The 8,699-nt window shown below is 40.6% G+C and overlaps 1 pseudogene; it reads right to left on the bottom strand.

The window, feature by feature from the left end:
* Positions 1-6,972: 6,972 nt before the first annotated feature.
* LOC101720063 (tubulin alpha-1B chain-like) lies at positions 6,973-8,325 on the bottom strand (annotated as a pseudogene).
* Between the last annotated feature and the right edge of the window lie 374 nt (positions 8,326-8,699).

Raw genomic sequence — 8,699 nt, 5'->3', positions numbered from 1 at the left:
GGATATTGTTTAAAATCTTTTGGAGGGCTGGTTTGGTATTAATGAAGTTCCTAAGGTGCTCTTTGTCATGAAAGTATGTCATTTCTCCATCAATTCTGAAAGCTAGTTTTGCAGGGTACATCAATCTGGGTTGGAGGCTATTTTCCTTTAGGGCTTGAAATACATCCCTTCACTCTCTTCTTGCCTTGAGGATTTTTTTGAGAAGTTTGATGTAATTCTGATGGGCATTCTGTTGAATGTGATTTGTTTTTTTTCTCTAACTGCTTGTAGAATTTTGTTCTTCTGTTGGGTTTCTACTCATATATGCCTATGTGTAGATTTGTTTTGATCAAGGCTAGTTGGTGTCCTATATGCCTCACTTATATCTATGTCAAATTCTTTCCCCTATTTGGCAAGTTTTCTGCCATTAGCTACGTGAACAGTTTTTTTTTTTTTTATGTAATCTGTATCCTCTCCTGTTCCTTCCTTGACTCTAATCACTCTGATGTTTTTCTTCTTTGCATTGTCTAGCAGCTGCTGGATTGTTTTCTTGTGATCCCTTTCTATTTTAAAGAAATTTTTCTTTTCATGGTCACTAATTACAAGCCTATCTTCTGTATCTGAAATTCTATCCTCGAATTGGCTCATTCTGGTTGTAAAGTTTCCATGGAATTTTTAATCTCCTGGAAATCTGTTTGTATCTGTTTTATGGATTCTGTTTGTTTCCTATGTTGGGATTCCATCATATTCCTCAGCTCCTCTATTTTTTATCTGTGTCCACTCTAGACTTATTAATCATGTCTTGTACTATGAGCACAATATCTGCTATTATGTGATAAATATTTCTGATTTCATTTTTTCCAGGTCCCCTTTGTTGCCAGTTCAGGGCGTCCAGGTGGTTGAGTATCAGATTTTTCCATCTTGTTGCCCTTTAGGGTTCTGTTAGATGATCTGGAAGTCTGGTTTTGGGACTTATTTATGTGTCTTCTCATTTCAACAGGTGCAGCCTGCTGTGTCTTTGTCGAGGGGACTTTTTTGATCATCCAGGGGTCTCGAATTTTCAGCAAGCCACTGAGCAGCCTTTACTTTGCTGCTCACCAGTATACCAATTCCTGGGTTCAGAGTTGTGGCCTTCTAGACCCCTGAGCTGACCTATTTTCTGGGCGGGCTTCTGGCTAGGGCCTGTGCACACTTGGGATGGTATCTAGGTGTGTCTCTCACTGGGGCCCCTATGTAGCTATTGTCTGGGAGGGCCTTTAGTTGGGGGCTGTGCACCCCAGTTTTTTGTCTGCACAGGCTATGGGTAGGGTTTCCTCGCACTTATCAGTGGTATCAGGGTGAGCCTCTGGATATTGCTTGTGTGCCTGTACAGCTCTTCTCCAGTTGGGTCCCTGGCTGTGGCTGATGGTATGGTGAGCCTCTGGCTGAAGTCCATGTGCCTGTGCAGCTTCTTTCTAGGTGGGCCTTTGGCTCGGGACTGGGTGTGCCCAAGCCTCTGGTGTTGTGGCAGACCTCTGGCTGTGATCCACCTGCAGCCACTCTTGTCTGGGCCACACAGCTTCTCCCCAGGAACTGCAAGCACTCACAGATTGGCTTCTCATTTTTTGCCCTCCCAGCACACTCGTTCTCCATACTCCTGTGTCTGGGACATTGTATGTATGGTTATTCTTTTGTCCTCTTTCCTTAGTCAATTCCTACTCACCTGTAACCTCTTTGCTCAAATAACATTTAGGGACCCACAACTCAGAAGATATAAGAAAATGTTAATGTTTCTGTTATTTTACATCTCATCACATATCATAGTTCATAATTTTATTTTTAGGGAAATATTAGCTTCCACCCAGATCATATCTGGGTGCACAGAACTCTGAAAAATGATTTTGCCTATAATTATTGTACCTACATAAACAATTAGGTTAGAATGCATTTCAGAACTTTTGAACCAATTTGAGGCACAGGCATGTATCTGGGAAGACTTGGAATCCTGAGTAGAAAAGAAATATGGTCAAAGCTCATGCATATGGGGATTCTTTGTTCTCTGTAGGCTCCATATCTTTTTCTACTCTTAATTTTTGCCGTAAGAATAAAGTTGCACCACTGTTATTACAGTGAAGTGGCTCCTCGGAATCTGAGATGATCTACATCTGTTTGTCTCTGAATTTCCTGACTTTTAATGCTGGTTGCATCATTCCTCAAGACACTGTATGTATCATACATTGTAGTTATATTGTGCTGCCATAAATACGGGCTTCCAGCAATCCTTTCAGGTGTCCTTGCTGTGGTTTGTTAATAATATTCACAAGTTCAAGTCTTACCCACAGAGGAAAATGTAGATGATCTGTTTTCTGATGGAGGTAAATTAGGAATTTTAGAGCATCAGAGTAAAGCAACACACCTAAGTATGTCTATGTCATCTGTTAAATTCTTTGGGTTGTAATTACCACTTTCCTGGGATTGTGTTGAGCACATGCTTGCCTTCCAAATACTGCATATAATAGGAAGACTATGAGAGGGGCCATGTGTGACATGAGGAGAGTGATTCCATTCAAGCAAAGATTAGCTGTCCCCTGTCCAGTGTGGCTGTTTAAACTAGGATAACATGACATCATCCAACACTATATCTATGGGAAGAAAAAGAGAGGATTGATCATATTAGCCTTGTGGTTTTGAGAAGCTATCATTTCAAAAGCCTTTGGATGAAGTAGGTGCAATTATCATAGAGCATCCTTCATATATGGCATCAAGTCTGTGGAAGTAGTGATTCCCAGGGCGTCAGCATTAACGAGCTTACAAAGGGAAGTTGGTCTACTATTTACTCTCAGGTGTTGCAGACCAGCAGCAGCATCACCATCAGAATGTGGTTGTGTGATATCTGTGATGTGCATTTGACATGACATCTAGCATGTGAACACCAGCCACAGATCCAGAGCTCTGAACTCACCCATTCCCAGTATGTGTGTGGATGGCATCCAGTAAGCTTAACAAGGGTATTCTTGGAACCAATGTATTATTCCATGAAAGTAATGGTATGTTGGCTTGAAGGGAACAATTCTTTCTCCAGGTCAACCTTCAGGAAACAAGCCCTGAGATGAAATCACAGGCCTGAGTGTTGAAGCTCCACAGAGCATCTGGTTGGTCCTATGAACAGAACTGAAATTTGGAAAGTTCCTGAAAGGGAGACACAGGGAGCAGGCACTCCATGGGTGGTCCAGTTTGAGCCTGAGTCTCTCTGTTTGGCTATCACTGCTGGACTCAGCTGGCCCATGCAAATGAGAATTATGAATAGTATTTCTAGGGTTCCAGGCACCAGTGTCTACACACAGTAGGTACTTCATACACATATGTAAAATTTAGTTGATTTTACCAAAAGTGAAAATAATAGATTTTATTAGTGATGTTCTGGCCTTGGAATTTGTCAAGGTCTAAGTAGAGTTACTGGAGTTTTAGATCTGATGTGACTGTGTAGAGTTCTTGAATTTAACAAAATATTCTAAATTCTCAATAGAAGACCTAAGCAATTAATTTATAGGGGCCTATTTTTTTTGTAGTGATTTTCACTTTATCTGCTTAAAGAAAGCACTGTCTAAGACTCAAAGATTAGAGAAAACATAACTTACATATGTTGAAACATGTAGAAAAAGATATTTTCCTTATAATTTGAAAATGTGTACACTGTATAGCAAGCAGAAAAATGTTCGATATTTAATTTATCTGTAAGACTCTCTAAATCATATTAATAAAATATTTTGAGATTCTTATTCATATTTTAGCTTCCCATGGAAAATCTCTGAGTGCTGCGACTCTTCTTTTATACATACATAAAATCCTCATTCTCTGGCATTTAAAAAAACCCACTTTTTGAGGAAAATGTGTAATTCCATGGTAGCTAAAAGCTAGCAATATCTTTGCAGAAGTCTGACACATCTTGGAGAAGAATAAAAGAAAATCTGTATAATCCTATTTAAATGTTAGCTTAAAATGATCAAAATTTAGACTCTTAAGTTCTTCTCTTGTTTTGCATTATAATATCATTTTTATGTAAAGATACATAACTGAATTCTTGAAACTATTGCCATGTTTTTCACTATGGATGTTGCCTCATTGGGGTAGCAAATGTCCATATGAATTTCTGACTTAAATCCACAATTTCAGTCATCTCTTCTATTATCCCAAGTGCTCATGAATATGGCATTGCTATGGCTTGACTAATGCCCCACAATATTCAGGTGTTAGAAGTTAATTCTTAGTGCAACAGTGCTGAGAGGTTTAAGAGGTGATTAGGTCATGTGGCTTCTGCCCTCGTGAATGGATTAATGCTGTTATTATAGAATGGGGTTAGTTATCTCAAGAGTGGGTTCCAGATAAAAATGAGTTTGTCTCTGTTTGTCCATGTGCTCTTTTGCTTTCACACCTTCCTCCACAGGATGTGGCCTGAAGGCCTTGTTAGATATTGGAGGGATGCTCTTGAACTTTATAGCTTCCAATGGCATGAGACAAAAAAAGTACACAATCTACAAATTACTCAGATATTGTGTCATAGTAGCAGAAAACAGACTATTATAGGTGTTAACTTTAATAGTAAGGGGAAAATTTTCTCCCTCCAGCTGAATATCCTCTTCAGAGAATGTCACAATTGTCTTTAATGTATCAGCATAATTCATTCTGAAAATTATTGGCATGCTTGTTGGCATAGTATGGTAAATATTAGAGCCTCTACTTTTTTTTTCTCTCTAAGGGAAAAGGAAAATACATGTATTTCACCATGAAGAGTGTCCTATTGGACAATTACAGTTTCCTTGATTGCTGATGGTAAATAGACAATTTCTGATGTACTAATTTAAAATCATAACTTAAATAGTAAAGGTAAAGAAAGAAATTCCCTAAAGCTTTCCTTTCTTGGGTATCTATACTTTTGATTGTTATAATATTCATCAGATTTGGTTTCATTACTCCTGAATGGAGACTACTTCTTGGCAAATGAGGATTGTTTCCACTGAGTCTCACCATTGCAACTGTGAAACATGTCAGTGTATCATGAAGCGAATCACCTATAAAGGAAGAATATGCCTAAAGGGTGAGGAAAGGTATACATTAACTCTTTTGCCTACTTTTGTTGCAATTAAATTCTGATCATTAAAAGCCTCCCTGTCCGAAACACTTTCTTTTTCTATTAGTACATGTTTCAGATACATAATGAATACATTCATTGAGGGGAGTTGGTACATATACATTTCACGTTAATCCTTTTTACTTTACATTATCCTCCCCTTTTTCCCTCTGTCTCCATCCCTAGATCCCCTCCCCATTGGCACAAGGACCATTTCCCTGTTTCCTGTCATCTTTCATTTTGCTCTTTAAATTATTTAATTTGGATCTCTCATATTAGAGAAACCGTACGACATTTTCAATTGTTAATTGCTTCGCATTTTATACCATCTGTTATATCTTGAAATTGCAAACGGTTATACTATCATTAATTGATTTTTAACTTACATGTGCTCATTTGAACTATATTGATGATGTGTGCAAGCAATAGATGCATTCGTCAGAAATAATGTGGGCTCATTTCCAGACTACTGGAATAAAAACATATCAAAATAAGGGGCTGGGGATTTAGCTCAGTGGTTTTGATGACTGCTGCACAACCACAAGGACTCGAGTTTGATCTCCAGTACCCCCCAAAAATATATATATCAAAATAGAATGAGGACCTTTGTTGGTTTCATAGCTTATATAACAGTTATGCTCCACTCTATGAAGTGTACAATAGCATTACATCTATAAAACTGTGCATCTCTTAAAATACTTCATAGCTGAAAAATGCTAACAATTATCAGAATCATAATCTTGCTGTTGGGGAGTCTTTGCTTAGTATTGATTGCTGCCAATGAAGAAAACGGGGTTTGCTGAAGGTTGTGATAGTGTCTTAGTTACTTTTCTCATTGCTGTGACAAAATACTGGACACCCAAAGTTAAAGGGGGAAAGGTTTATTCAGCTCACAGTTTGTAGAGGTTTTAGTCCATAATCGGCTGTCTCTAAGGTGGGGTGGCACATGGCAGAGGGGCAATAATTTGTGGCGGCAGAAGACAGCAAAAGCGAGCAAGGGAGAAGACAACCCCTTTTCTGTCCTTTATATTGTATCCAGATGACCTGGATTAGAGTGGTGCCAAAGCAATCAGTGCAGTGAATTAGTAATAACACACCCTTAATCCCAGCATCACACATTATGGATTCAGCCACCTCTGCCCACATGAGGCACTGGGGGGACATCTAGCCCTAAACCATAATAGGTAGTGTGGTGCTTTCTTATAGTATAACAGAAATGGAGTTGTATCAATTGGCTCTTCCTTTTGCCAAAGATGTCTTGTATCATGCAATGTTGTTTGATAGGATTTTAACCACAGTAGAATTTCTTTCAAAATTGGAGTCAGTCTTCCCAGACTCTGATACTACTGTATCAATTACATATACCTATCCTAATAGTATCTTGTAAATTCTTTGTTGTCATTTCAACAGTCTTCACAGCAGTTTCAATGAACTAGATCCTGTCTCAAGAAACTATTTTCTTTGCTCATTCACAAGTAACCTTCATCCGTTAAAGTTTTATCATGAGATCACAACACTTCAGTCAGATCTTTAGATTTCACCTCTAAGTCCAGTTGATTGCAATTGCCACCACATCTACAGTTACTTCCTTCATGGAAGTCTTGAATCCCTGAAAGTCATCTATGAGGTTTGGAATCAACTTCTTTTAAATTTCTAATAAAGTTCATATTTTGATCTCTTTTCACGAATCACAAATGTTCTTTTTTTTTTTCCTTAAAGCATTTTACTTTCAGACACGATGGAAAAATCAGAAGTACACATGGAAAAGAGACATGATCACAGAAGATCTGGGACATGATCAAGTGAAGATGATCTAACCACAAAACTTTAGTGCTTCTCAGCTATGCTGAAGCTGAGGTTCTGGGAGCATGACATGCTGCAGGGCTCAAAGGAATGGGTAACTAGTATTTCTCTCCTTCTTCCTCACCTTCTCCCTCAACCGAATCCACACCAACCTCCTCATAATCCTTCTCTAGGGCAGCTGTGTCCTCCTGGGCCTCAGAAAACTCCCCTTCCTCCATCCCCTCACACACGTACCAGTGAACAAAGGCATGCTTGGCATATATCAGATCAAACTTGTGGTCCAGGCGAGCCTAGGCCTCAGCAATGGGTGTGGTGTTGCTCAGCATTCACATGGCCCACTGCACCTTGGCCAGGTCTCCACCAGGAACCACAGTGGGAGGCTGTTAATTAATGCCAACCTTGAAGCCAGTGGGACACCAGTCCACAAACTGGATGGTACGCTTGTTCTTGATGGTGGCAATGGCAGCATTGACATCTTTGGGAACCACATCACTTCGGTACAACAGGCAGCAAGCCATGTATTTACCATGGTGAGGGTCACATTTCACCATCAAGTTGGCTGGCTCAAAGCAGGCTACAGCCTTTTCATGGTAGGCTTTCTCAGCAGAGATGACAGGGGCATATGTGGCCAGAGGGAAGTGGATGTGGGGATAGGGCACCACGTTAGTCTGGAATTCTGTCAGATCTACATTTAGGGCTCCATCAAATCTGAGGGAAGCAGTGATGGAAAACACAATCTGGCTAATAAGGTGGTTCAGGTTAGTGTAGGTTGGGCACTCAATATAGAGGTTTCTACTACAGATGTCATAGATAGCCTCCTTGTCTACCATAAAGGCACAATCAGAGTGCTCCAGGGTGGTGTGGGTGGTGAGGATGGAGTTGTAAGGCTCAACTACAGCTGTGGAAACCCAGGGGTCTGCGTAAATGGAGAACTCTAGCTTGGACTTCTTACTGTAGTCAACAGAGAGACGTCCCATCAGCAGGGAGGTGAACCCAGGGCTAGTTCCCCCACCAAAGCTGTGGAAAACCAAGAAGCCCTGTAGAGCTGTGCACTGGTCAGCCAGTTTCCGAATTCGGTCCAAGACGAGGTCAATGATCTCCTTGCCAATGGTGTAGTGTCCACGGGCATAGTTATTGGCAGCATCTGCCTTGCCTGTGATGAGCTGCTCAGGGTGGAAGAGCTGGCGGTAGGTACCAGTGCGCAATTCATCGATGACTGTGGGTTCCAGGTCTACAAACACTGCCCTGGGCACATGTTTGCCAGCACCAGTCTCGCTGAAGAAGGTGTTGAAGGAGTCATCTCCTCCCTCAATGGTCTTGTCTCTTGGCATCTGGCCATCAGGATGGATGCAATGCTCCAGGCAGTAAAGCTCCCAGCAGGCATTGCCAATCTGGACACCAGCCTGGCCAATGTGGATGGAGATGCACTCATGCATGATAGCTATGGGTCAAGGGGGGTGAAGGCAACAGGAGCAGACACCGGGTCCCTGTTACCGTCCTCAACAAGCTAAGAGTCGAGGTAAGTTACACACTCTGCAAATGTTCTTAATGACATCTAGAATGGTGACTATCTTCCAGAAGGTTTTCAATACATTTTGCCCAGATCCATCAAAAAAATTGCTATTGATGGCATTAGCCATACAAAATGTATATCTTAAATGGTGAAATTTGAAAGAATGGGGTTCCAGAATGTCTGTTGTCCCAGCAGGCATTAACCTCATTTTACATCTCCGTCAAAGCTTTTGCGAGACCAGGTGCATTGGCAATGAACAGTAACATTTTTAAGGGAATTTTTTTGAGCCATGGTCTC

The sequence above is a fragment of the Heterocephalus glaber genome, unplaced genomic scaffold, assembly GCF_053883595.1.
Source record: "Heterocephalus glaber isolate CG9 unplaced genomic scaffold, H.glaber_assembly_v1.0 deba00001572, whole genome shotgun sequence".
Classification (NCBI taxonomy): domain Eukaryota; kingdom Metazoa; phylum Chordata; class Mammalia; order Rodentia; family Bathyergidae; genus Heterocephalus; species Heterocephalus glaber.
Note: the sequence above shows the minus strand (reverse complement) of the source record. Positions and strands in the feature narration are given on the sequence as shown.